Source organism: Pseudochaenichthys georgianus, unplaced genomic scaffold (genome assembly GCF_902827115.2).
Source record: "Pseudochaenichthys georgianus unplaced genomic scaffold, fPseGeo1.2 scaffold_929_arrow_ctg1, whole genome shotgun sequence".
Lineage (NCBI taxonomy): Eukaryota > Metazoa > Chordata > Actinopteri > Perciformes > Channichthyidae > Pseudochaenichthys > Pseudochaenichthys georgianus.
The window spans coordinates 26,202-39,781 of NW_027263458.1; the positions used below are offsets into that span (position 1 = coordinate 26,202).

Genomic DNA, 13,580 nt, shown 5'->3' on the forward strand with positions numbered 1-13,580 from the left:
ATCTCTCACCAGCCAAACACCTCCACAGTTGCCATTTACGTTTCATTACTATACGATACAGTATTTATTATCGTTAGTATTACTATTTCGGCGATTAGATTAATATAAATTATATTTGATGCAACTTTTGTTACATTTCCATGACTTTTCCAGGGCCTGGAATTAGCATTTTTTATTTCCATGACTTTTCCAGGTTTTCAATGACCGTAAGAACCCTGTGGTCAGTGTTACTCGCTACAGGGTGTGCTTTGAGGGTGTGTGGCTCTGCAGACCGTTCACATGCAGAACAACCTTCAGAACAACGAGGGGACGGGTGATAACCGGAAGAGCACGACATGGGCCCTTTAAAAACGTGCCACACATTTGTGGGGTCTGGTAGATATTTAGGAACCCAGCTCAAGGGGCGCAATAGAGTGGTGGTTAAATCATATTAAAGACTTTTAAAGGCCTTACATCTGATTATCAAATGTAAGACTCCTCTTAGGGGGGGGGGGTCTTCACATCCTCTAGGGGGGTCCGGGGGCATGCCATGAGATTTTTTTTTTTTAAATATTGAAGTTGAAAGCATCAAGCTGGTGCACTTGAGAGCAACATGAAGATCTAGGGATACATCTCAACACCCAGATGAAACAGAACTGTTGAGCAGATTTACTTTTCTTTATGGATATATTCCCCTTTAAACTGTATTCTTGTTTACTGTCATATAGTATTTCATTTTAGGGAGTGAGTTACTCAGATGAGTACCAGGAGACAGCGTTTGGTACTCTGGTACAGTTTGGTGAAGCATCTGACGTACTTGAACCGAATGTCCTACAGGCAGAAGATGGCATCGTTTTCACATTAATATTCCAGCCAATCTCTGTTTTGAAAACCGTGAGCATGCAAAATGAGCGCCTTGCCCCACTGTACAGGCGAGTTGGGTACTTTTTAAATATACCTGGCAGGCTCTGTTTTGCAGAGGTCCTCTGGCACCTGCGGGCCGCCGAGGGCTGGCGGTGTTTGGGGCAACGAAGACGGCTGCTCCGCCTCCGTTGGTGAGGCGGGCAAAGCCGGCGAGTCGGCGGGAGGAGACGGAGCGTCCACACTACAGCTTCAAAAAAAGCTTGGGAGCGTCTGGAGCTTGGGGATTTTATTCAAGCAACACGACCAACAAACCAATCACATGAATGTCCCGCCCCCGACATACAAAGCAAAAAAACCCCGGGGATTTTATGGGAGCAAAATATATATATATATATATATATATATATAAACTCCCCAAACAGGCGAAACCCTACCAGTTTCCCCCACTGTCTCTCTGCAGTGGCGCCTCAGAAACCTTTCATAGGGGTGGCCAATGGGGCCCCTGAAAATCTTGGGGTGGCCCCCCAAAACCAAGAATGTAATTGTTGTAAAAGTATACTAAGAGAATCACCTACTGATATACTTTGGTTTCTCATTTTACATGTTCTGATACTATTCATCTGAAGTGAATATAATACGAGTTAACATTTACTCAAACATAACATTTAAAGAACCTTTTGTGTGTTAGTATACATGTGTTGGTGATTTATTGTTTATATATGCGAGTTGTTCTTTCCTTTTAAAAAGACAATACAGCTTAATTTAAATACGTTTCCTTTATTGTAAGGCACAACATGTTCAGCATTCTCAACCATACATACACAAGCAACACGACATTCTGTCTCTATGTTATAACTAGTTTTAGAACAAAGCGTTTGTGTCCCACTGGGATCAAAAGATGATTGGCCTGACTTTATTGAATCAAGTTTTAAAACATGACTATTTTATTTCAACAGGACCCAAAAACTCAAGGGGTATAAATGGTAAATACATTCTGTGATTGAACACAAAAACACCATATATTATTGACCTTTATAGCGATTAAAAACATTATAAATGATACAAAACACCGCCTTTTAGTGTTAGACAGAACATAGGTGACGAGACATATTTCTATTTTTTTTTAGATTAGGCCACTGGGGTGAGAGTAACACATATAGCTTGTATTCCATTGTTTTGGAATGTAATATACTTATAACAAACTGGTTACCTTTTTTAATTAGCACATTATGAAAACAAACTTGACTAATGGTCATAACCCTCCGAACACAGAAGAGGAACAACTGCATGGATTCTCGTTTCGTTTTGAAGCAGCTGCAGACCTAAAGGGTGTGGAAGACTTAAATTAAAAAGGTCACAATCATATTAATAAAACTGTGCTTAGGTTTTAGTTTCACTTTTACAAAACAGAGTTCCACGTGTACTTTCTAGCATGTAAGGCCATCTCCTCACGAGCCCTATGCTGCTGCTCCCCTGCCAGCTCTGTCTCTCCTTTACTCATCTCCTTCTTAAAATAACAGATGTCTGTTGGCTTTCTCTTCATTTTCTGCAAATTGACATTATACACCCAGCAGAGATTAATAGTAGCCTACGCATTACACCAGCCCAGCCAGGGCGGCCCTCGGCATAGGCAGTATAGGCGAATGCTAAGGGCGCATCAACCCATAGGGGGGCGCCGAAAATTGAAAGAAAAAAAATTAGAAATAAAAAAATATATATTTTTTTTTATTCATAACAACACAATTTCCCGATTTTGGATCAACAAAGTACATCTTATTATCTTATACTAACAGAACTACGCCCTATATTGCGTACAGCACCCATAAACTATGGCACACCCCCCCCCCCCCAAATCCAAGTGCCCCAGCCCCAGTAAAAACCAGAGGTTTATGTGAAATTGTTCTTTTTTTGAAATAATGGTTTTTAAGTGTGCAATTATAGGTTTTAATTTTGTATTTGTATTCATTTAAAATAAATCAAACTCCCAAAAAAAAGCACACAGCTTCTGTGTGCTTTTATTAATATTGGAATTTACTGTGTAAGCGGCCGCGGGGGGAGAGCTTTAGAGAGCTCTCTCCTGAAAGACTGCGAGGCTCTGATAACCTCAGCTCAGTGAGGTAAAAGCACACCTTTATATGATCATTATAGTTATAAAAAATAAGAGAACAGGTGAAAAACAGGTATAAAATACTATGACAGTACAAAAAAGTTGTTATTAATAAACAAGAATACAGTTTGAAAGGGGAGTGATTTGTAAAATATCCATAAAGAAAAAGAAAATCTGCTTACAGTTCTGTTCATATGGGTGCTGAGAGATGTATCCATAGATCTCCTAATGTTGCTCTCAAAGTGCACCAGATTGATGCTTTTAACTTCAATATAAAATAAAAAAAGTCTTCCCGGGGGTGGCATGCCCCCGGACCCCCCTAGAGGAGACCCCCCCCCACTTAAATCATGTTCAAATGGATAGGAAAACTAAATACAGTTGCACACATCTTGTGTCAATATCTTTTTGTGGTCATGCCACAACCATGCACGTGCGAATCATAGTGAGTGTCTGCATTTGGGGGGGGGGCGCCAGCTAAAATTCTTGCCTAGGGCGGCAAATTGGTCAGGGCCGGCCCTGAGCCCAGCATACCGACATCAGCTAACGCTAGCTAGCAAGCTAAACTAACGCTAACTAGGATAGCCGCCAAAATGTGTTTACAGACGAATTAATACCTGAAGCCAAGCAGCCTTTACTGAGCCCCGAGCCTGTTTTCCAGGTCTTCCTTTCTCGTTTTAATGCCATTGAACACAATTTTGATCATATAACAGCTAAAGGTGAGCATATCTCCGTTTTTGCTACCTAACGCTAACACACTAAAGCCTAACGTGTTGTGGGGCTTAACAGGCAACGCACGTGCTACGACTTACCTTCTAGAAGTCAGGTGGATTTTTTGTCAACTCCAGTCCAGTCAGTAGAAAGAAACGTTTTGCTGCAACCTGCTGCTGTCTGTGCGAATCTCAGTGTCAGAGTGGTGCGCGCGAGTATCAGAGTGGTGCGCCGAGTATCAGAGTGTTACCATGGTATCAGTGTTACCATGGTATCAGAGTGTTACCATGGTATCAGAGTGTTACCATGGTAGCAGAGGGAGAGGGAGGGGCTGCAGTATGAGCGTTGGAAGCTCAAATCAAGCGACTCGCTGGCTGTGTATTTGTTGTTAAATATCAGATAAACTACTATGCATACGTGACTGGCGAGGCGGTGTGTGTGGGGGGGGCAACAAATATATCAGGGTGGCCATGCCCCCCCCCCCCCTGCTGGCGCCACTGTCCAGGTCTAAAAAGGTAGCATAAGAAGTATACCACATTAACCAATCAGAGCACAGGGGCCTAATGCAGGGGGTGCCAACCTTTTTTGAACCGAGAGCTACTTTTAAAGTTGCCAGTCTGCCGAGATCTACCAGTCCCAAATAGAGAGGCGTAGCCATTACTGACAGCCTACTACCAAGTAAATACACACTTCTACTTGTATAAAACTGACCTTTAATACTCCATAAAATACTGCAGATCCTTTATTTTACCTCTTTCTAATCTACACACATACAAGTATTTAACTGAAGTTACACAACAGTGTTGTTGATACAGAGTTGGAGTTTATCCACACGTCACTACAGTGGGTAATGTCTTCAAGAGGCATGAACAGTGCTGCCACATATGACACAGGGAAAAAAGAAAAGACTCTGAACCCTTTTTTTTGCCATTATATAAAAATAGTGTTGCTACAAAAGTATAAATTAGGCTTACTAATAAGACGACTCAGATCTGAAGCTACTCAGGAATCTGCTGCCAACGTGCAATAAAAGACAAATTTAATAAAATAAAATCCTTTTTTGTTGCATTTTAGTCGAGTAGAAAAATAAATGCCTTTAAAATAGGATGCAAGCAACACTAGTTTCATAACCTGAATTGATAGACTATAATCAATTTAAGTTTGCATTCTTATACCATTTTGTACAATAATCATAATGAATAAGTTCAAACAAATTAATAACGGTATCTAACTTGAGTTTTTATTATATCAAAAACCTGTTGAAATGCTTCTGTTGTTTTTACTGTCCCCCAAAAAGTGCGTCGCAGCCTCCAGGAATGCTTCTTTCACAACTTCGCCGTCTTTGAAAGACTTCATGTGTTTCGCAAGAACGTGACTGACACGATGAGATATTATGGTAGCAGCTTTGCTCTTGTTGTTGGGCCTGGTGAAAATGGACTGCTGTGCATTTAGCTGTCCTTTCAGGCCCCTCCCCTTTTGGGAGTGTAGGGCAGAATCAGGAGGGGATTCCGTCTCGTAGCGTTTGTGCACCGTTTTGAAATGCCGCTCCTAAATTACCCTTCTTCGATAAAGCCACGCTCGCATTGCAGATGACAGATGGACTTTGAATACATACAACAATAATCCTCCCACTCGGAGTGAAAATTATGTATTTTGGGCTTTTTTGCTTCTGCCATAATTGCGGTCTTGTTTGTGTGCGGACTTTCACACCTGTTGACACGGACAACGTCAGCGAAATAGTGCCCACTGCCCACCAGCCACGCCCCGACACATGGGGTCACGCCGGCCAATCACAAAGCTTTGGTGCATTCAAGTACATTATTCTGGCACGGGAAGATTATGTTATAGGACATTAAGGATAAAACAGAATATTGTTCTATTTTTAGAAACATCTCGCGATCGACTGGGAATCTCCCCGTGATCGACTGGTTGGGCACCCCTGGCCTAATGCATGCAGGGTTCCTGCAGGTCCAACTGAAATGTAAGACTTTTTAGGACCACTTTGAATAGAATTTAAGACCTATTTCACGGCAAGAAAGTATGAAGGAATTGCTATGAAAGAAGAAATACGTCCCATAATTACTTAAAGTAAATAGATCCATGCTCAACATAAGTTAGGGCTGTGCAATTAATCGTATTTTAATCGCAATTATGAATTTGGCCTGCCACAATTACAAAAACATCATAATTGAAAAAAAAACTATTATTTAGCTTTGCTAGGTTGTGACAGCACACAAGATATTTGATCTAATTCATTTATAATGTTTAGTAGCTCGTGGAAGTGCGCTCCAAAATATTTGTTTTGATATTTAATTTAGTATAGGTTTTTTTCAGTTGAATTATACATTCAGGGTAAACAGTTAAGAAACTGTTCCAATTATTATTTGTTTTAAACACTCATGAAAACGGGTTAGGGGTGAAAAGGATATTATCCCTCTGGGGGTCCGGGGGCATGCTCCCCCGGAAGAACATTTTGAATATTCCATATTTTAAAGCATCAATCTGATGCATTTTTTTGCCAACCTGGAGAAACTTAACTTCAGCCATGAGTCAAAAATATTATTACCTTAAATTCAGATTAACATATTTAAGACTTTTAAGACCCCGCGGGAAGCCTGTGCATGTTTTGGGCACAGAGTCTCTACACATGTTCATGAAAGACACCAGACACAGGATTCAGTTCACTCTTTATTTCCACAAACACAGCCTCGATGTCTCTGAAGCTCAGCACCTGAGAAGAGAAGAGAGCAGTTAGAAGCAGCCTTCCTCCAGAGCACAGATCAGAGAGTCTGCTCTGCATCAGAAAACAGTTCTCTTTCACTCTGACTCAGAGAGATTCCCAATGTTTCAACAGATCATCAGCTACAGCTTTCAGAGACGTGCAGGTATCAGAGAGGGCTTCACCTGGAGAGGCTGATCCCAGAGCAGATCCTGGTCTTGAAGGGGCGGGGATTCACCTGATGTGAGGCTGATCCCAGAGCAGATCCTGAAGGGGCGGGGCTTCAACTGGAGAGGCTGATCCCAGAGCAGATCCTGAAGGGGTGGATCTTCAACTGGAGAGGCTTCTTTGGAGAGAAACACAAACCCTCATTAGAACTGAAGGCAGAGACTCAGCAGAGGCGTTGGAGCGCACACGGCCTCAGAACATAATGGAACGGTAGGGGTATAATCACGAGGGATCATTTGGCAGAATCTTTTCATCACAGGTAGTGTTCATAGAAACTGATCAGTCCTGATGAGACGCACCTGAGCTTCCAGTCCTCAAACGTCCCGTGTTCAGTCTGACAGAGGAGGGTCTTTCCTGGAGGAGAAGGGACAGTGTTATTTAAAAACTACATTTATATGAGAGCACAGCGACAGAAAATCAGCAGCAACTAAATGTCCAGCGAGCACACGGCCTCAGAAAATAATGGAACGGTAGGGGTATAATCACGAGAGATCATTTGGCAGAATCTTTTCATCACAGGTAGTGTTTCATTAACGCCACACACACTCTGATAACACACTCCTGGTGAGACCCACCTGCATGTCCTCGAGTGTCCCGTGTTCAGTCTGACGGGCTCTTTCCTGAGGAGAAGGACATCACGTCTCATCAGTCAGCCACAGATTGACTCTGACCCTGAAGGGGTCAGGATCAGAGTCCTGAAGGGGCGGGGCTTCAACTGATGAGAGGCTGATCCCAGAGCAGATCCTGGAGGGGCTTCTTTGGACAGAAACACAAACTCTCATTAGAACTGAAGGCAGAGACTCAGCAGAGGCGTTGGAGCGCACGCGGCCTCAGAAAATAATGGAACGGTAGGGGTATAATCACGAGAGATCATTTGGCAGAATCTTTTCATCACAGGTAGCGTTTCATTAACGCCACACACACACACACTCTGATAACACACTCCTGGTGAGACCCACCTGCATGTCCTCCAGTGTCCCACGTTCAGTCTGACGGGCTGTTTCCTGAGGAGAAGGACATCACGTCTCATCAGTCAGCCACAGGTTGATTGTGTTACTCTATTACAATTCAAAGTGATTTGTTCTCTCCTCTGGGTTCTCAGTCACAGATTGTTCCACATTGTAGTTCAGGTCAGACATTTGTAAACATCACTGAACCCTCGGTCTTCCTAAAGTCTCAGGAGGATCAGATTCTCACCTGAAGTCCCTCTGAACAGCTGATCCAGCCTCGCAGCTGATCCAGCTGATTGGATCTGAAAGCACAGAAGAGTTGTGTAAATTAACCCAGAATAAAAAGCCCGTTAGTTTCCCTGAAGCTAACTCAGATCAGATTAAATACTAATTTTCCTCAACGGGATCAGAGACCTGATTCACGTTCATCACATCTGAGTCATGTTAGCGGTAGGGGTGTAACGGTATAAATATTCGGTATGGGCCCACGTGTGTATCCGAACGAATATAACATTAAACTTAAAGAAAAATTGAGAATGTGAAAAACATTTTGGAAGGCAAGGCAAGTTTATTTATATAGCACTTTTCAACGCAAGGCAATTCAAAGTGCATTACAAAAAAAGAAAGACGTTAAGCATTAAAAAAGAAAAGCTAATAAAATAAACATTAAGGAAAAATACATGGATAAAAGTTACAGTGCAGTCTAAAATATGAATAGTTCAATTAAAACCAGCGACAAAAAGAAAAGTCTTCTTGCTGGATTTAAAAGTAGTAAGATTTGCAGCGGACCTGCAGCTTGTTCCAGATATCTGGAGCATAATAACTGAACGCTGCTTCTCCATGTTTAGTTCTGACTGACAGAAAGCTGACTTATTTTGTTGTTCTTCATTATCTGAGCCAGTGGTAGCATGTAGATGTTAAAGAGAAGAGGCCCCAAGATGGAGCCTTGAGGAACCCCACATGTCATATTTGTCAACTCAGATGTGTATTTACCGATAGAAACAAAGTTGTTTCTGTCCTTTAAGTAGGATTTAAACCAATTTAGAAGTAATCTCATTGTTGGTGCCAGCAGGCCCTTTCAGCGAGCCACGTGGACGAGTTCATTGCTCTTTATAAAAACATGATACAATGACGAGCAAGTCCTAATGTCAAACAAGTACAGTTCAAGTGCACATTATTTCAGTTCATCGAAATGCTGCACCTTAATGTTTATTATTTTGTATTTGAGTGAATATATTATTCACAATTTAATAATAAAAATATATATGTTTTGTGATCTTTTTTTCTGCTGTACCGAAAACGTGAACCGTTACACCCCTAGTTAGCGGCTAAATGCTAATCTGTGATGCTCACCAGGAACACGGGAGGCCTGAAGGTGGGAGTCCTGGACAGCAGGGGTCTTCATGTCTGAATTAAACAGAGAGGAGTCTCATTATCACAGAGAGAGGAACACCTGAGGCTCAGCAGAACTGCAGCCGACACTCAGCTAGGAGCGAAAGACAAATGCTCTTGTTCTTCATGGTTAATCTGCTGAACTATGCTCTCATCACGGTGTCAGACATCCTTCAACTCTGCTGTTCCTCCATTTAACTCACCTTCACATGGAGCGCTGCCTCAGTCTGCTTTCTGTCAGAGAGAGAGGAAGTGTTAGCAAGTGCTTCAGGAGTCCAGTCCTCCAGGTCTTTCAGGCCGACACTCAGCTAGGAGCGAAAGACAAATGCTCTTGTTCTTCACGGTTAATCTGCTGAACTATGCTCTCATCACGGTGTCGAACATTACAGCTTTATTCCAGTCTCCGACTCACCTTCCTTTGTCCTTTTGTCCTCCCAGTCCTTCCTGCATCATCACCATCACTTCCTGCTCCTGGAAAGTGAGACTTGTATTAGAAGAAGATCTAGAAACTAAGAGTCCTTGATGAGCAGAGAGGCCGACACTCAGCTAGGAGCGAAAGACAAATGCTCTTGTTCTTCATGGTTAATCTGCTGAACTATGCTCTCATCACGGTGTCGGAGCTCTTCCTTAATGCTGCTCAAGCAGAACGTCTCACTCACCTGCCACTGAGTCTAGGGTCCTGGGGAGAGGAGGGTCCTGGGGAGAGGAGGGTCAGAGGACCAGCTGCAAGAGAGAGGACTCACTTTAGAAAAGGCATGTTTCAATAAAGAGGCGTCTGTTCATCTGCACGCATCAGATACAAGTCTTCTTTCACTCTGACTCAGAGAGATTCCCAATGTTTTGTTACAAGATCATCATTTAGATTCCTTTAAAGGGTGCTGAGACATGATAGATGCATCACCTGATCTGGAGGTCAGAGGTCAGCTGGAGGTCATCTCCTGCAGGAACAGAGTAAAATGAGCTCCATCTCTAACATTCAGAGTGCTTTTTTCTCGCTGTGAGCCTCAGAGAGATCAACTGGTGGGTTGGAGGTATCGTCATCCAGGTAGTCGAGAGTAGCAAATGCTGTCATCACAGACGAGAGAGAGGAAGACCTCGAGAAACTCTGAGGCTCACCTCGTTTCAGCTTCACGACGTCAGAGGTCCAGAGAGGTGTCCTGCAGCCGCCCCAAGTCCAAGAGGCCGGTCTGTATAAAGGGCCGGTGGCCAATCTGCGTCGGGCAGTCTGTTCAGCTCCACGTGTCGCTCCATGTCTCTGAGGCCTGTGGACACAAACCCTCGTTAGCTCCACAACACGAGACATAGACACTATATAGCTCTAAATGGAAGTGTCAGCGTATGGTTTCTCAGATATCACATCTGTCCACTACTCTTATACTAAATCATCACACACTTCCACTTAAAATCTGTAGTTTCTTCATTGAGCAGATGGAGTCACTCACAGCAGAGGATCTGAGGAGGTTCCCAGCAGAGCATCTGAGGAGGTTCCCAGCTCAGAGACTTCTTCTTCTTCCACCTGAACAACATCAAGAACTCCGATTAAAACACATCTGGAGAAACTGCTTCACTTTAGTCATCAGTGAAATAGCACACTGCTAACATTAGCATGCTATCAGTTAAACTTCAGCCATTAAGTTTCAGAAATCACTTCTGTCCACTACTCTTATATAATGACATATCACCAGTTTAGCAATCAGAGCAGAGGTGGAGAAGTACTCTGATCTAGTACTGAGTAGAAGTACTCTGATGTAGTACTGAGTTAAAGTAGAAGTACTCTGATCTTAGTAACTTTCCACCTCTGATCAAAATGAAGCCATATCTGTTTCCTCACCATTTAATGTCCAGATCCATTCTGCAGAGATCCTGTCCTGAGGCCTGCAACCAGAAGAGGAGAGATATTTAAATTCATGCATTTAGTTACAACATGCAACACATCTAAATCCATTAACTCCTGCCCATGCAGCAGCTAGTTAGCTCATGCTCTGAGCAGCTAGCTCTAAAACAGAATAGTTTAACTCGTTCCCGTGCAGTCAGAGCGGTTGGCATTCTACACAAATATTCAGTTGTCCCTACCAACATTATAAATCATCATATATACACGGGAAAGCTGCAGAGAGGAGACTTCAAGAGGATACACAGAGATGATAGCAATACATTTCACCCTCACTGACATGAAGGCATACAAAACATCACATTCTGAGTGACCAGTTCAGTTCATAATGCCCTCAGTTTTGAATTAATGTAATGAACCATGGTGTTCATGTTCCTTTTCAACGATGTATTGGAATAATTGTCCATGAAAGTTTAAAAAAAAAAATTCTGATTATTTATCCAGAATCTGCACATTAAGGCATTAAATAAACATATTGGAGTTAAAGTACAGCATTTACGTCTGAACTAGTGGGGTTAGGTATGAAGTAGAAACATTGTAAATACTCAAAGTACAAGTAGCTCAAAGTGTACTTCAGTACATCTGGTAATAATGAAGGCATTGCCGTTTCCTCACCATTTAATGATCAACTCCATTTTGTCCTGTTGCAAGGCCTGCAACCAGAGAAGGAGATAAACATTAATATACATCTTAAAAATCATGCATTTAGTTACAAACTGCAACACATGTAAATCTGTAAACTACTGCACATGCAGCAGCTAGAGAGCACATGTAGCAGCTAGCTCTAAAACAGAATAGTTTAACTCGTTCCCGTGCAGTCAGAGCGGTTGGCATTCTACACAAATATTCAGTTGTCCCTACCAACATTATAAATCATCATATATACACGGGAAAGCTGCTGTGAGGTGACTTTAAGTGGATTAAAAGTCAAGATTAGCTCATATGCTAATTAGCTGCTTACACGTGGGAGAGGCCTAGCTGCTTGTAAAAGATAAATGGTTTCCATATAAGAGACATTTTATCGACATATAAAACATCAAAACAATAATACATTTAAATAGTTTGTCTGCATCTGTTTAAGTAGATAAATATCAATACAAAAAGTCAGCTAAAAAAACGAATGAAATATATTTCTAGGCTGTAGATGTGGTTACCTTGTGAGCAGCGGAGGAATGAGGACTGACTGAGGGCGCGGACTGGCTTTATAGGGAGATGTCGCAGTGGCTGATGGGAAAAACAGTTCAAACTGCTAGCGCCCCTACTGGCCGTTGGTGTCATTGAGTGTATTTGTATAAAGGGCTGAGTGATATGGAAAACATCAAATATTTAATATATTGAATTAAATACTCGATATTAATATTGTATAGTTGACTATAGGTGCTTTTATCAAATATTTACTCAATAAGATGATTGATAAATTATATAACTAGTGTGATATTATAACTTATTGGGTAAAGACCAGAGTTTAAAAACAAATAATACAAATGATAAAGTGACATCGCTTGCTTGTAAGCTGCCTTAAATCCCATCCCATCATAGATAAAATCGCCCAGCTCTTTAAAAATAAATAAAACTAAGGCGAGAAACTAAAGGTGAAAGATTGTGTGAATAGTGTAAATAAATAAAATAATACATATATTTAGAGGCTCTTTTCCCCTAAAAGCATGATTATAGCCTAATTAACATGGCTGCTAATCGTTTTCTGTTGAGGATGCACGATTTGGAAAAAATGCATTTATGTTGCCTGATAAAATATAAAGGGGCCAAAATGATGAGTTTATTAGTTAATTAAGTGTAAAAACGATAGTAGGCCTACATTCTTCTTCTTCTTCTTCTTCTTCTTCTTCTTCTTCTTCTTTTTCTTCTTCTTTTTCTTCTTCTTCTTCTTCTTCTTCTTTTGGTTTAATGGCGGTTGGCAAACAGCTATAAGGTGCATCTACCGCCACAAACGACAGAACATTGGTGAAGGAAACTGAATCTACCAGGTGGTTAATTTGTGTTAATTGGTGCTCTCTCCAGGTGAGGGTTAGAGACCCCGCCCTCCTGGCCATCAGCTGATCGAGGCTGTGATTGATCAGCTTGTCTGAAGGAGGCCTTTAAACTGTCGTCCACCTCCCTCTACCTGGTCCACATCCTCAGGTGAGACCACTTCACCTGGAGAACAAGAACCCTGAAGAAAGGAGTCTGAAGGAAATGAGCTAGCAGACAAATAAGTGTTGGGTAAACTCCCATCGCACATCTGCGCTCTGATCGTCACACAGACAGTTGCAGGTAGCTATTGCCTGAGATCACATGATGTGGTTTCATTACATGTGCCAAGTGCAAGGACTGACTTGGGGACGAAAGCTTTTATGTGTGCAGCTCCTCTAACTTGGAACAGTCTTCACAAATAATTGAAACTGAGTAATTTGGTACTACATGAGCTAACTAGCTGCTACGAGCTAACTAGCTGCTGCACGTGCAGGAGTGAACATGCTTGGAGGTGTTGCAGCGAGTTTGTAACTAAATGCATGATTTAAGATCAATATTAAAATGTTATCTCCTTCTCTGGTTGCAGGCCTTGCGACAGGATCTCTGCAGAATGGAGCTGAACATTAAATGGTGAGGAAACAGAAATGGCTCAGTACTAGATCAGAGTACTTCTACTTTAACTCAGTACTAGATCAGAGTACTTCTACTTCTACTCGGTACTAGATCAGAGTACTTCTACTGTAACTCAGTACTAGATCAGAGTACTTCTAC

The 13,580-nt window shown here is 41.9% G+C and overlaps 12 non-coding genes across 12 annotated transcripts; all 12 read right to left on the reverse strand.

Annotated features, from left to right (window-relative positions):
* Nucleotides 1–6,450: 6,450 nt before the first annotated feature.
* On the reverse strand, nt 6,451–6,528 carry LOC117444797 (small nucleolar RNA SNORD79). Its single transcript, XR_004551872.1, has one exon. It is a non-coding gene; the product is annotated as a small nucleolar RNA SNORD79 (small nucleolar RNA).
* Nucleotides 6,529–6,793: 265 nt separating this feature from the next.
* On the reverse strand, nt 6,794–6,867 carry LOC117444787 (small nucleolar RNA SNORD47). The gene has a single exon (XR_004551863.1). It is a non-coding gene; the product is annotated as a small nucleolar RNA SNORD47 (small nucleolar RNA).
* Nucleotides 6,868–7,053: 186 nt separating this feature from the next.
* On the reverse strand, nt 7,054–7,127 carry LOC117444810 (small nucleolar RNA SNORD47). The gene has a single exon (XR_004551885.1). It is a non-coding gene; the product is annotated as a small nucleolar RNA SNORD47 (small nucleolar RNA).
* A 304-nt stretch (nt 7,128–7,431) lies between these two features.
* LOC117444811 (small nucleolar RNA SNORD47) lies at nt 7,432–7,505 on the reverse strand. Its single transcript, XR_004551886.1, has one exon. It is a non-coding gene; the product is annotated as a small nucleolar RNA SNORD47 (small nucleolar RNA).
* Nucleotides 7,506–7,700: 195 nt separating this feature from the next.
* LOC117444802 (small nucleolar RNA SNORD78) lies at nt 7,701–7,762 on the reverse strand. Its single transcript, XR_004551877.1, has one exon. It is a non-coding gene; the product is annotated as a small nucleolar RNA SNORD78 (small nucleolar RNA).
* Nucleotides 7,763–9,029: 1,267 nt separating this feature from the next.
* Nucleotides 9,030–9,114, reverse strand: LOC117444794 (small nucleolar RNA snR60/Z15/Z230/Z193/J17). The gene has a single exon (XR_004551869.1). It is a non-coding gene; the product is annotated as a small nucleolar RNA snR60/Z15/Z230/Z193/J17 (small nucleolar RNA).
* Nucleotides 9,115–9,243: 129 nt separating this feature from the next.
* Nucleotides 9,244–9,328, reverse strand: LOC117444799 (small nucleolar RNA snR60/Z15/Z230/Z193/J17). The gene has a single exon (XR_004551874.1). It is a non-coding gene; the product is annotated as a small nucleolar RNA snR60/Z15/Z230/Z193/J17 (small nucleolar RNA).
* A 153-nt stretch (nt 9,329–9,481) lies between these two features.
* On the reverse strand, nt 9,482–9,566 carry LOC117444798 (small nucleolar RNA snR60/Z15/Z230/Z193/J17). The gene has a single exon (XR_004551873.1). It is a non-coding gene; the product is annotated as a small nucleolar RNA snR60/Z15/Z230/Z193/J17 (small nucleolar RNA).
* A 708-nt stretch (nt 9,567–10,274) lies between these two features.
* On the reverse strand, nt 10,275–10,341 carry LOC117444804 (small nucleolar RNA SNORD75). The gene has a single exon (XR_004551879.1). It is a non-coding gene; the product is annotated as a small nucleolar RNA SNORD75 (small nucleolar RNA).
* A 225-nt stretch (nt 10,342–10,566) lies between these two features.
* LOC117444809 (small nucleolar RNA SNORD75) lies at nt 10,567–10,634 on the reverse strand. The gene has a single exon (XR_004551884.1). It is a non-coding gene; the product is annotated as a small nucleolar RNA SNORD75 (small nucleolar RNA).
* Nucleotides 10,635–10,968: 334 nt separating this feature from the next.
* Nucleotides 10,969–11,050, reverse strand: LOC117444790 (small nucleolar RNA SNORD74). Its single transcript, XR_004551865.1, has one exon. It is a non-coding gene; the product is annotated as a small nucleolar RNA SNORD74 (small nucleolar RNA).
* Nucleotides 11,051–11,647: 597 nt separating this feature from the next.
* Nucleotides 11,648–11,729, reverse strand: LOC117444791 (small nucleolar RNA SNORD74). The gene has a single exon (XR_004551866.1). It is a non-coding gene; the product is annotated as a small nucleolar RNA SNORD74 (small nucleolar RNA).
* Between the last annotated feature and the right edge of the window lie 1,851 nt (nt 11,730–13,580).